Below are 14,643 nucleotides of genomic sequence, written 5' to 3'. Positions count from 1 at the left end.
AAGAATAATAGAAACATAAGTTCGGTAATATCTATTGATATTTTGACACACATGCTCCCCTGTACAGGTGACAATCATTATTTATATAACAAACTACAGATCACGTCATGGCTTGATCCTCCTGCTGATCCTGATGTTCCTGCTGATCCTGATCCTGATTCTGCTTCTGATGCTGATCTTCCTGATGATCCTGATCCTGGTGCTGCTCCTAATGCTGATCTTCCCACCGATCCTGATCCTACTGTTGCTCCTGATCCTGATCTTCCTGTAGATCCTGATCCCGGTGCTGTTCCTGATCCTAATCCTTCTGATGATCCTGATATGGTGTTGCTTTTAATGCTGATCTTCCTGCCGATCCTGACCCTGCTGTTGCTCCTGATCATAATCTTTCTACTGATCCTGATCCTGGTACGCCCCTGATCCTAATCTTCCTAATGATCCTGACCCTGGTGCTGCCCCTGATCCTGATCCTACGGCTGATCTTGATCCTAGTGTTGCTCCTACTCCTGCTGACCCTGATCCTGGTGTTGCTCCTACTCCTGCTGATCCTGATCCTGGTGTTGCTCCTACTCCTGATCTTCCTGCTGATCCTGATTCTGGTGTAGTCCCCAATCCTGATCCTCCTGCTGATCCTGCACTGGAACTGGCCCTGATCCTGATCCTCATGATGATCCTCATCCTGGTGCTGCTCTTGATCCTGATCATCCTGCTGATCTTGATCCTGGTGCTGGCCCTGATTCTTATCCTCTTGCTGATCTTGATCCTGGTGCTGCTTCTGATCTTGATCTTCCCGCTGATCCTGATCCTAGTGCTGCCCATTTCCTAATCTTCCTAGTGATCCTGATACTGGTGTTGCTTTTGACCCTGATCTTCCTGTTCATCCAGATCCTGGTGCTGCCCCTGATCCTGATCCTCCTACCGATCTTGATCCGAGTTCTGGTCCTAATCCTGATCTTCCTGATAATCCTGTACTTGGTGCTCGTCCCAATCATGAACCTCATTTATCCTGGTGATTCTTCTCCTTCACTTGGTTCTTACTCCCCTGCTGACTCCGATCATGCTCATTTTCGTCCTGTTGATTCTACCTCTCCTGGTATTTTTTGTCCTCGTGCTGATTTTCGTCTTCCTGTTAATTTTTGTCTTATTGATTCTTGTCCTCACGCTGATTTTGTCGTCCTGTTGATTCTTGTCATCCTGCTAAATCTTGTTGTCTTGCTGATTTCCACTCCTGCTGATTTTGGTCTCGTCAATTCTTGTTCTCCTGCTGATGTTTTTCCTCCTCTTCATTCTTATTCTCCTGCTATTTTTGTCCTCCAGTTTATTCTGGTCTTTCTGTTGATCTTTTCCTTCTCTTGGTTCTTGCTCCCTTGCTGAATTTTGTTTTCCTGTTGATTTTCGTCGTCTTGCTTATTCTGACCCTGTTGTTGATCCTTAATCTGCGTTTGACTCATATACTGATATCCCCTTTTATCTAGATCATTTAACTGATCCTAATCCTCCTGCTTCAACTGAATCTTATCCCACTGCTAATACTTAGCCTTCCGTTGATTCTATTCTCTTTACTATTCCTGATCCTCCTTCTCATCTTGATCCTCTTACTGATCTTGATCGTATTTTTTTGTTTCTGATCCTCCTGCGGGTCCATTTTCTTCCACTGACCTTGACCGAGTTCCTAATTGTGAACCCCTTTCAATCCATAATTTCATAATAATCCTGATTCACCTTTTGACTATGATCTTACTACCAACCCTGATTATCCTGGTTATGCCTGTCTCTCCTACCGTTCTTGATCTGGTAATGCTTATCCTCCTGAGAGTCCTGGTATTTCTTCTGAGCAAAATTTCCCTAATGATCCCGATCCTTACCTCATGTTAGTCCCTGACCCTCCGAGTGATATTGATTGACCATGATCTTCTACTGACTGCTGGTCCATTTTTCTCTACTAGTCATGAGCCTTTTCTCGATTTTGATCATCATATTAATCTAGTTTCCCTCCTAAACTAGATTTTCATGTCGATCTTTATCCTCTGGAATACGATCCTCATACCCCTTGTGATCCCGGTGTTCCTCCTGATCACTGATCCACCCATTGATCCTGATCATCTTCCTATTCCTGGTCCTATTACTCTATTCCTTCAACTGATCTTGATCACCTCCCTGATTCTGAAACTCCCGCCCACCTTCCCTTTTTTCATCATGGGCCTCCTACTGGCACTGATTCTCCTTTCTATCATAATCTTTCAACTGATCCTGACCCTTGCGGCTGACACTGTGTCTCCTTCTAATCAAGCTTCTTTCACTTATCCATATCTTGATATTGATCCTAATGATGATTTTCATCTTCCAACGGATCCTCACCCCCTGGTGACCCTGATCCTTCTAATCATCCTGTTCCACCTGCTTATTCTTATCATTCTGATACTAACATTTCAAATTCTCTTATCATGTTCTTTATACGTTAGCTGAGACGGCTCCAATCAAAGCCATCTCATCTAACAGAGAAGCTAGCTGTGTTGATGTCACAAAGTCTTTTTGTAATTTAGAAAAATAGAGTAATTTAAGTAATGATGATATTTATATTTGTAAGGGTTTAGCGTATGCCAGTTTGTCAAAACCAGTGGAAGCTAATTGCCCTAAAAGATCCATAAGAGCTATTAACACCTTAAGAAAAGACAAGGATATACATATTACTAAAGCAGATAAGGCTAACACTGTTGTGATTTTAGACAAAAGTAACTATTTATCTAAAATGAATAATCTTCTAAATGATAACACAACATATTCTAAACTTAGTAAAAATCCCTTAGAAGCAGTTAATTCTCATTTCAATAAAGAAATGAAGTTGCTGTTGAAAGGTAACATTTCTCTTATCAAAAATTTGTCATCTTTGTCCCCTTCATTGCCATATATGTATGGACTTATCAAAACACATAAACAAAATTTTCCAGTGAGTTCAGTAGGCTCCATTACATAAAAATTGTCAAAATGGTTAGTTTCCTTATTAAACCCTTTAGTGGGTAAGGTATCAAATTCTAATATCATGAACAATGTAGATTTAGTCAACAAGCTAAACAATATCAATATTAATTTTGATTTCAAACTAGTTAGCTTTGATGTTTCCTCACTTTTCACTAAAGTTCCAGTTGATGACCTTTTAGAATATCTATTTGATGTTTTGGATGATATTCATTTACCTGTTTCAAAGTCTAATTTCAGTGAACTGATAAAATTGTGTATAATATACTGTGTATTTCAATTTAATGGAGATTATTATGCTCAAAAATTTGGTATGGCAATGGGTAACCATCTTTCACCTGTACTAAGTAATCTTTACATGGAATTTTTTGAAACAAAATTACTAAAGGATATCTTACCTTCTAATGCAATTTGGTTTAGGTATGTAGATGATGTTCTTTGTGTTTGGCCAACAAAAGAAAATTTACAGATATTTCTCCCCTTACTGAACAATTTAGTACCTTCCATCAAATTTACTGTAGAAAATGAAAATGATGCTATGATACCAATTTTAGAATGCATGATCCATAGACAAGGAAACAAGTTTAAGTTTCGCCTATACAGAAAACCCACCAATGTATGCTCATATATCCATTATCACTCATCTCAACATGACAGAGTGAAATTATCATCATTTCAATCTATGTTCCTTAGGGCATTACGTATTTGCAGTCCAGAGTTTATTGATGATGAGTTTGAGAAGATATATTCTATTGGATCTAAGTTAAAGTACGCTAGATCTTTCATTGATAAATCTCTTAAGTTAGCAAAGAAATCATTTTATAGAGTTGAGCCCAAACCTCCCATTTACACCAAGAATCTTTTAGTTCTCCCATTTAATATAAATTTCACTTTGCTTCCCATGTTGCTTAAATCCTTTAATGTAAATGTTGCCTTTAGCAACAATAATACTATAAAGAATATCTTAATCAGGAAAGAATATCTTAATCAGGAATTCACCAGAAAATTCTCTTGGTTGCATCTCTAAAGTTCCTTGTGGAAACTGTGATAAATTTTATGTTGGTCAGACAGGTAAGGATCTTTCTGTTAGACTTAAGCAACATGAATATTGTGTAAGAACGGGACAAGAATCAAATGCCTTGTTTAATCATGTTAAAAACTATGATCATTGTATTGACTGGAGTAACGTCATCTCAGTTATTAACTCTAACTCTATTAACAAGAGAAATATCATTGAATCTTCTGTTATTAAATACACAAAGAAATTTTTTTTTTTATTATGCTTTGTCGCTGTCTCCCGCGTTAGCGAGGTAGCGCAAGGAAACAGACGAAAGAATGGTCCAACCCGCCCACATATACATGTATATACATACACGTCCACACACGCAAATATACATACCTATACATCTCAATGTACACATATATATACACACATGGACATATACATATATACAAATGTACATAATTCATACTGTCTGCCTTTATTTGTTCCCATCGCCACCCCGCCACACATGAAATAACTACCCCCTCCCCCCACATGTGTGAGAGGTAGCGCTAGGAAAGACACCAAAGGCCCCATTCGTTCACACTCAGTCTCAAGCTGTCATGTAATAATGCATCGAAACCACAGCTCCCTTTCCACATCCAGGCCCCACACACTTTCATGGTTTACCCCAAACGCTTCACGTGCCCAGGTTCAATCCATTGACAGCACGTCGACCACGGTACCCCACATCGTTCCAATTCACCCTATTCCTTGCACGCCTTTCACCCTCCTGCATGTTCAGGCCCCGATCACTCAAAATCTTTTTCACTCCATCTTTCCGCCTCCAATTTGGTCTCCCACTTCTCCTCGTTCCCTCCACCTCTGACACATATATCCTCTTGGTCAATCTTTCCTCACTCATTCTCTCCATGTGACCAAACCATTTCAAAACACCCTCTTCTGCTCTCTCAACAACACTCTTTTTATTTTTACACATCTCTCTCACCCTTACATTACTTATTCGATCAAACCACCTCACACCACATATTATCTTCAAACATCTCATTTCCAGCACATCCATCCTCCTGCGCACAACTCTATCCATAGCCCACGCCTCGCAACCATACAACATTGTTGGAACCACTATTCCCTCAAACATACCCATTTTTGCTTCCGAGATAATGTTCTCGACTTCCAAACATTCTTCAAGGCTCCCAGAATTTTCGCCCCCTCCCCCACACTATGATTCACTTCCGCTTCCATGGTTCCATCCGCTGCCAGATCCACTCCCAGATATCTAAAACACTTTACCTACTCCAGTTTTTCTCCATTCAAACTTACCTCCCAATCGACTTGACCCTCAACCCTACTGTACCTAATAACCTTGCTCTTATTCACATCTACTCTTAACTTTCTTCTTTCACACACTTTACCAAACTCAGTCACCAGCTTCTGCAGTTTCTTACATGAATCAGCCACCAGCGCTGTATCATCAGCGAACAACAACTGACTCACTTCCCAAGCTCTCTCATCCACAACAGACTGCATACTTGCCCCTCTTTCCAAATCTCTTGCATTCACCTCCCTAACAACCCCATCCATAAACAAATTAAACAACCATGGAGACATCACACACCCCTGCCGCAAACCTACATTCACTGAGAACCAATCACTTTCCTCTCTTCCTACACGTACGCATGCCTTACATCCTCGATAAAAACTTTTCACTGCTTCTAACAACGTGCCTCCCACACCATATGTTCTTAAAACCTTCCACAGAGCATCTCTATCAACTCTATCATAAGCTTTCTCCAGATCCATAAATACTACATACAAATCCATTTGTTTTTCTAAGTATTTCTCACATACATTCTTCAAAGCAAACACCTGATCCACACATCCTCTACCACTTCTGAAACCACACTGCTCTTCCCCAATCTGATGCTCTGTACACGCCTTCACCCTCTCAATCAATACCCTCCCACATAATTTACCAGGAATACTCAACAGACTTATACCTCTGTAATTTGAGCACTCACGCTTATCCCCTTTGCCTTTGTAGAATGGCACTATGCATGCATTCCGCCAATCCTCAGGCACATCACCATGAATCATACATACATTAAATAACCTTACCAACCAGTCAACAATACAGTTACCCCCTTTTCTTAATAAATTCCACTGCAATACCATCCAAACCTGCTGCCTTGCCGGCTTTCATCTTCCGTAAACTTTTACTATCTCTTCTCTATTTACCAAATCATTTTCCCTAACCCTCTCACTTTGCACACCACCTCGACCAAAACACCCTATATCTGCCACTCTATCATCAAACACATTCAACAATCCTTCAAAATACTCACTCCATCTTCTTCTCACATCACCACTACTTGTTATCACCTCCCCATTAGCCCCCTTCACTGAAGTTCCCATTTGCTCCCTTGTCTTACGCACTTTATTTACCTACTTCTAAAACATCTTTTTATTCTCCCAGAAATTTAATGATACTCTCTCACCCCAACTCTCTTTTACCTTCTTTTTCACCTCTTGCACCTTTCTCTTGACCTCCTGCCTCTTTCTTGTATACCTCTCCCACTCATTTGCATTTTTTCCCTGCAAAAATCGTTCAAATGCCTCTCTCTTCTCTTTCACTAATAATCTTACTTCTTCGTTCCACAACTCACTACCTTTTCTAATCAACCCAGCTCCCAAGCTTCTCATGCCACAAGCATCTTTTGCGCAAGCCATCGCTGCTTCCCTAAATACATCCCATTCCTCCCCCACTCCCCTTACCTCCTTTGTTCTCACCTTTTTCCATTCTGTACTCAGTCTCTCCTGGTACTTCCTCACACAAGTCTCCTTCCCAAGCTCACTTACTCTCACCACTCTCTTCACCCCAACATTCTCTCTTCTTTTCTGAAAACCCCCACAAATCTTCACCTTCACCTCCACAAGACAATGATCAGACATCCCTCCAGTTGCACCTCTCAGCACATCAACATCCAAAAGTCTCTCTTTCGTGCGTCTATCAAGAAACTCCAATCCAATAACGCTCTCTGGCCATCTCTCCTACTTACATACGAATACTTATGTATATCTCGCTTTTTAAACCAGGTATTCCCAATCACCAGTCCTTTTTCAGCACATAAATCTACAAGCTCTTCAACCTTTCCATTTACAACACTGAACACCCCATGTATACCACTTATTCCCTCAACTGCCACATCTCTCACCTCTGCATTCAAATCGCCCATCACTATAACCCGATCTTGTGTATCAAAACCACTAACACACTCATTCAGCTGCTCCCAAAACACTTGCCTCTCATGATCTTTCTTCTCATGCCCAGGTGCATATGCACCAATAATCACCCATCTCTCTCCATCCACTATCAGCTTTACCCATATCAATTTAGAATTTACTTTCTTACACTCTATCACATACTCCCACAACTCCTGATTCAGGAGTAGTTCTACTCCTTCCCTTGCTCTTGTCCTCTCACTAACCCCTGACTTTACACAAAGATATATATATATATATATATATATATATATATATATATATATATATATATATATATATATATATATATGTATATTTTTTTTTTCTTTTTTTTATTATACTTTGTCGCTGTCTCCCGCGTTTGCGAGGTAGCGCAAGGAAACAGACGAAAGAAATGGCCCAACCCCCCCCATACACATGTATATACATACGTCCACACACGCAAATATACATACCTACACAGCTTTCCATGGTTTACCCCAGACGCTTCACATGCCTTGATTCAATCCACTGACAGCACGTCAACCCCGGTATACCATATCGATCCAATTCACTCTATTCCTTGCCCTCCTTTCACCCTCCTGCATGTTCAGGCCCCGATCACACAAAATCTTTTTCACTCCATCTTTCCACCTCCAATTTGGTCTCCCTCTTCTCCTTGCTCCCTCCACCTCCGACACATATATCCTCTTGGTCAATCTTTCCTCACTCATCCTCTCCATGTGCCCAAACCACTTTAAAACACCCTCCTCTGCTCTCTCAACCACGCTCTTTTTATTTCCACACATCTCTCTTACCCTTACGTTACTCACTCGATCAAACCTCCTCACACCACACATTGTCCTCAAACATCTCATTTCCAGCACATCCATCCTCCTGCGCACAACTCTATCCATAGCCCACGCCTCGCAACCATACAACATTGTTGGAACCACTATTCCTTCAAACATACCCATTTTTGCTTTCCGAGATAATGTTCTCGACTTCCACACATTCTTCAAGCCCCCAGAATTTTCGCCCCCTCCCCCACCCTATGATCCACTTCCGCTTCCATGGTTCCATCCGCTGCCAGATCCACTCCCAGATATCTAAAACACTTCACTTCCTCCAGTTTTTCTCCATTCAAACTCACCTCCCAACTGACTTGACCCTCAACCCTACTGTACCTAATAACATTGCTCTTATTCACATTTACTCTTAACTTTCTTCTTCCACACACTTTACCAAACTCAGTCACCAGCTTCTGCAGTTTCTCACATGAATCAGCCACCAGCGCTGTATCATCAGCGAACAACAACTGACTCACTTCCCAAACTCTCTCATCCCCAACAGACTTCATACTTGCCCCTCTTTCCAAAACTCTTGCATTTACCTCCCTAACAACCCCATCCATAAACAAATTAAACAACCATGGAGACATCACACACCCCTGCCGCAAACCTACATTCACTGAGAACCAATCACTTTCCTCTCTTCCTACACGTACACATGCCTTACATCCTCGATAAAAACTTTTCACTGCTTCTAACAACTTTCCTCCCACACCATATATTCTTAATACCTTCCACAGAGCATCTCTATCAACTCTATCATATGCCTTCTCCAGATCCATAAATGCTACATACAAATCCATTTGCTTTTCTAAGTATTTCTCACATACATTCTTCAAAGCAAACACCTGATCCACACATCCTCTACCACTTCTGAAACCACACTGCTCTTCCCCAATCTGATGCTCTGTACATGCCTTCACCCTCTCAATCAATACCCTCCCATATAATTTACCAGGAATACTCAACACACTTATACCTCTGTAATTTGAGCACTCACTCTTATCCCCTTTGCCTTTGTACAATGGCACTATGCACGCATTCCGCCAATCCTCAGGCACCTCACCATGAGTCATACCTACATTAAATAACCTTACCAACCAGTCAATAATACAGTCACCCCCTTTTTTAATAAATTCCACTGCAATACCATCCAAACCTGCTGCCAACCGGCTTTCATCTTCCGCAAAGCTTTCACTACCTCTTCTCTGTTTACCAAATCATTTTCCCTAACCCTCTCACTTTGCACACCACCTCGACCAAAACACCCTATATCTGCCACTCTATCATCAAACACATTCAACAAACCTTCAAAATACTCACTCCATCTTCTCACATCACCACTACTTGTTATCACCTCCCCATTTGCGCCCTTCACTGAAGTTCCCATTTGCTCCCTTGTCTTACGCACTTTATTTACCTCCTTCCAGAACATCTTTTTATTCTCCCTAAAATTTAATGATACTCTCTCACCCCAACTCTCATTTGCCCTCTTTTTCACCTCTTGCACCTTTCTCTTGACCTCCTGTCTCTTTCTTTTATACATCTCCCACTCAATTGCATTTTTTCCCTGCAGAAATCGTCCAAATGCCTCTCTCTTCTCTTTCACTAATAATCTTACTTCTTCATCCCACCACTCACTACCCTTTCTAATCAACCCACCTCCCACTCTTCTCATGCCACAAGCATCTTTTGCGCAATCCATCACTGATTCCCTAAATACATCCCATTCCTCCCCCACTCCCCTTACTTCCATTGTTCTCACCTTTTTCCATTCTGTACTCAGTCTCTCCTGGTACTTCCTCACACAGGTCTCCTTCTCAAGCTCACTTACTCTCACCACCCTCTTCACCCCAACATTCACTCTTCTTTTCTGAAAACCCATACAAATCTTCACCTTAGCCTCCACAAGATAATGATCAGACATCCCTCTAGTTGCACCTCTCAGCACATTAACATCCAAAAGTCTCTCTTTCGCAGGCCTGTCAATTAACACGTAATCCAATAACGCTCTCTGGCCATCTCTCCTACTTACATAAGTATACTTATGTATATCTCGCTTTTTAAACCAGGTATTCCCAATCATCAGTCCTTTTTCAGCACATAAATCTACAAGCTCTTCACCATTTCCATTTACAACACTGAACACCCCATGTATACCAATTATTCCCTCAACTGCCACATTACTCACCTTTGCATTCAAATCACCCATCACTATAACCCGGTCTCGTGCATCAAAACCACTAACACACTCATTCAGCTGCTCCCAAAACACTTGCCTCTCTTGATCTTTCTTCTCATGCCCAGGTGCATATGCACCAATAATCACCCACCTCTCTCCATCAACTCCATATATATATATATATATATATATATATATATATATATATATATATATATATATATATATATATATATATATATATATATATATATATACATATATTGGAAAGGATCACAATTTTGCGCGTGATTATTACACTTTCGTGTAATAATCACATCATCAGGGGAGGCACAAGAGAGGAATATAACAGTCAGTTGATATACATCGAAGAGACGAAGCTAGGACGCCATTTGGTAAACATGTGATTGTCCAAAACATACAACGAGCGTTCATAAACTTATCATTTTACAAATCTTATCAACAATAAAGTCATCTAATTTGTATAGACCATCATTTATATTAAGACATATATATATATATATATATATATATATATATATATATATATATATATATATATATATATATATATATATATATATATATATATATATATATATATATATGTATATATATATATATTTTTTTTTTTTTCAAAAGAAGGAACAGAGAAGGGGGCCAGGTGAGGATATTCCCTCAAAAGCCCAGTCCTCTGTTCTTAATGCTACCTCGCTAATTGCGGGAAATGGCGAATAGTGTGAAAATATATATATATATATATATATATATATATATATATATATATATATATATATATATATATATATATATATATATATATATATATATATATATATATATATATATATATATATATATTATACTTTGTCGCTGTTTCCCGCGTTAGCGAGGTAACACAAAGGAACAGACGAAAGAATGGCCCAACCCACCCACATACACTTGTATATATATACACGTCCACACACGCACATATACATACCTATACATTTCAACGTATACATATATGTACATACACAGATATATACATATATACACTGGTACGTAATTCATACTTGCTGCCTTTATTCATTCCTGTCGCCACCTCGCCACATATGAAATGAAGACCCACTTTCCCCGCATGCGCGCGAGGTAGCGCCAGGAAAAGACAAGGCCATATTAGTTCACACTCAGTCTCTAGCAGTCATGTATAATGCATCGAAACCATAGCTCTCTTTCCACATCCACGCCCCACACAACTTTCCAAGGTTTACCACAAACGCCTTACATGCCCTGGTTCAATCCATTACCAGCACGTCGACCCCGGTGTACCACATCGTTCCAATTCACTCTGTTTCTTGCACGCCTTTCACCCACCTGCATGTTCAGGCCCCAATCGCTCAAAATCTTTTTTACTCCATCCTTCCACGTCCAATTTGGTCTCCCACTTCTCCTCGTTCCCTCCACCTCTTACACATATATCCTCTTGGCCAATTTTTCCTCACTCATTCTCTCCATGAGACCAAACTATTTCAAAACACCCTCTTCTGCTCTCTCAACCACACTCCTTCTGTTACCACACATCTCTCTTACCCTTTCTTTGCTTACTCGATCAAACCACCTCACACCACATATTGTCCTAAAACATCTCATTTTCAGCAAATCTCCCCTCCTCCGCACAACTTTATCTATAGCCCACGCCCTGCAACCATATAACATTGTTGGAACCACTATTCCTTTAAACATACCCATTTTTTGCTATCCGAGATAATGTTCTCGCCTTACACACATTTTTCAACGAACTTTCGCCGCCTCCACCATTCTGTGACTCACTTCCGCTTCCTTGGTTCAATCCACTGCCAAATCCCCTTCCAGATATCTAAAACACTTCACTTCCTCAAATTTTTCTCCATTCAGACCTACCTCCCAGTTGATTTGTCCCTGAACCCTACTATACCTAATAACTTGCTCTTATTGACATTTACTCTCAGCTTTCTTCTTTCACACACTTTACCAAACTCAGTCACCAGCTTCTGCAGTTTCTCACCCGAATTAGCCATCAGTGCTATATCATCAGCGAACAACAACTGACTCACTTCCCAAGCCCTCTCATCCACAAACCTCTTGCATTCACCTCCCTAACAACCCCATCCATAAACAAATTAAACAACCATGGAGATATCACGCACTCCTGTAGCAAACCGACATTCACTTAGAACCAATCACTTTCCTCTCTTCCTACTCTTACACATGCCTTACATCCTCGATAAAAACTTTTCACTGCTTCTAACAACTTGCCTCGCACACCATATATTCTTAATACCTTCCACAGAGCATCTCTATCAACTGTATCATATGCCTTCTCCAGATCCATATTTGATACATACAAATCCATTTGCTTTTCTAAGTATTTCTCACATACATTTTTCAAAGCAAACACCTGATCCACACATCCTCTACCACTTCTGAGAGCACACTGCTCTTCCCCAATCTGATGCTCTATACATGCCTTCACCCTCTCAATCAATATCCTCCCATATAATTTACCAGGAATATTCAACACACTTATACCTCTGTAATTTGAACACTCACATTTATTCCCTTTGCCTTTGTACAATGGTACTATGCATGCATTCCGCCAATCCTCAGGCACCTCACCATGAGTCATACATACATTAAGTATCCTTACCAACAGTCAACAACACAGTCACCCGTTTTTAATAAATTCCACTGCAATGCCATCCAAACCTGCTGCCTTGCCGGCTTTCATGTTCTGCAAAGCTTTTACTACCTCTTCTTTGTTTACGAAATCATTTTCCCTAACCCTCTCACTTTGTAAACCACATTGACCAAAACACCCTCTATCTGCCACTCTATCAACTAACACATTCAACAAACTCTTCAAAATACTCACTCCATCTCCTCACATCACCACTAATTGTTATCATTTCCCTATATATATATATATATATATATATATATATATATATATATATATATATATATATATATATATATGTTCCTACGAGTCCACGGGGAAAATGAAACACGATAACTTCCCAAGTGCACTTTCGTGCAATAATCACATCATCAGGGGACACACAAGAGAGAAATAAAAGTCAGTTGATATACATCTAAGAGACGAAGCTAGGACGCCATTTGGTAAACATGTGGTTGTCCAAAATATGTTTTGGACAATTGACCAAGTGCATGTACACCAAATATTCCCTCAACTGCCACATTACTCACCTTTGCATTCAAATCACCCATCCCTATAACCCGGTCTCGTGCATCAGAACTACTAACACACTCACTCAACTGCTCCCAAAACACTTGCCTCTTACGATCTTTCTTCTCATGCCCAGGTGCATATGCACCAATAATCACCCATCTTTCTACATCCACTTTCAGCTTAACCTATATCAGTCTAGAGTTTACTTTCTTACACTCTATTGCATACTCCCACCACTCCTGTTTCAGGAGTAGCGCTGCCCCTTCCCTTGCTCTTGTCCTCTCACTAACCCCTGACTCTACTCCCAAGGCATTCCCAAACCACTCTTCTCCTTGACCCTTAAGCTTCGTTTCACTCAGAGCCCAAACATCCAGGTTCCTTTTCTCAAACATACTACCTATATCTCCTTTTTTCATCTTGGTTACATCTACACTCATTTAGACACCCCAGTCTGAGCCTTCGAGGAGGATGAGCACTCCCCGCGTGGCTCCTTCTTCTGTTTCCCCATTTAGAAAGTTAAAGTATAAGGAGGAGAGGGTTTTTAGCCCCGTGCTCCCGTCCCGTTCAGTCGCTTTTTTCGACACGTGAGGAATGCGTGGGAAGTATTCTTTCTCCCCTATCCCCAGGGGATATATATATATATATATATATATATATATATATATATATATATATATATATATATATATATATATATATATTATCCCTGGGGATAGGGGATTAAGAATACTTCCCACGTATTCCCTGCGTGTCGTAGAAGGCGACTAAAAGGGGAGGGAGCGGGGGGCTGGAAATCCTCCCCTCTCGTTTTTTTTTTTAATTTTCCAAAAGAAGGAACAGAGGGGGCCAGGTGAGGATATTCCAAAAAAGGCCCAGTCCTCTGTTCTTAACGCTACCTCGCTAACGCGGGAAATGGCGAATAGTTTAGAAAAAAAAAAAAATATATATATATATATATATATATATATATATATATATATATATATATATATATATATATATATATATATAACCCTCTCCCTTGCACCGGTTATGGCCAGACAGTGCTTGGTGTGTAAAGATTGGTGTTGGACGGCGGTAATCAAGTGTGAAGTTGATATTTAAATGACTTTGTTAAGTACTGGCACCTGACGAGGTGTATTGTCTCCACGAAACATGTCGTGCCAATGTATAAAGA

Source organism: Panulirus ornatus, chromosome 64, assembly GCF_036320965.1.
Source record: "Panulirus ornatus isolate Po-2019 chromosome 64, ASM3632096v1, whole genome shotgun sequence".
NCBI classification, from domain to species: domain Eukaryota; kingdom Metazoa; phylum Arthropoda; class Malacostraca; order Decapoda; family Palinuridae; genus Panulirus; species Panulirus ornatus.
This window is presented reverse-complemented; position numbering follows the sequence as displayed.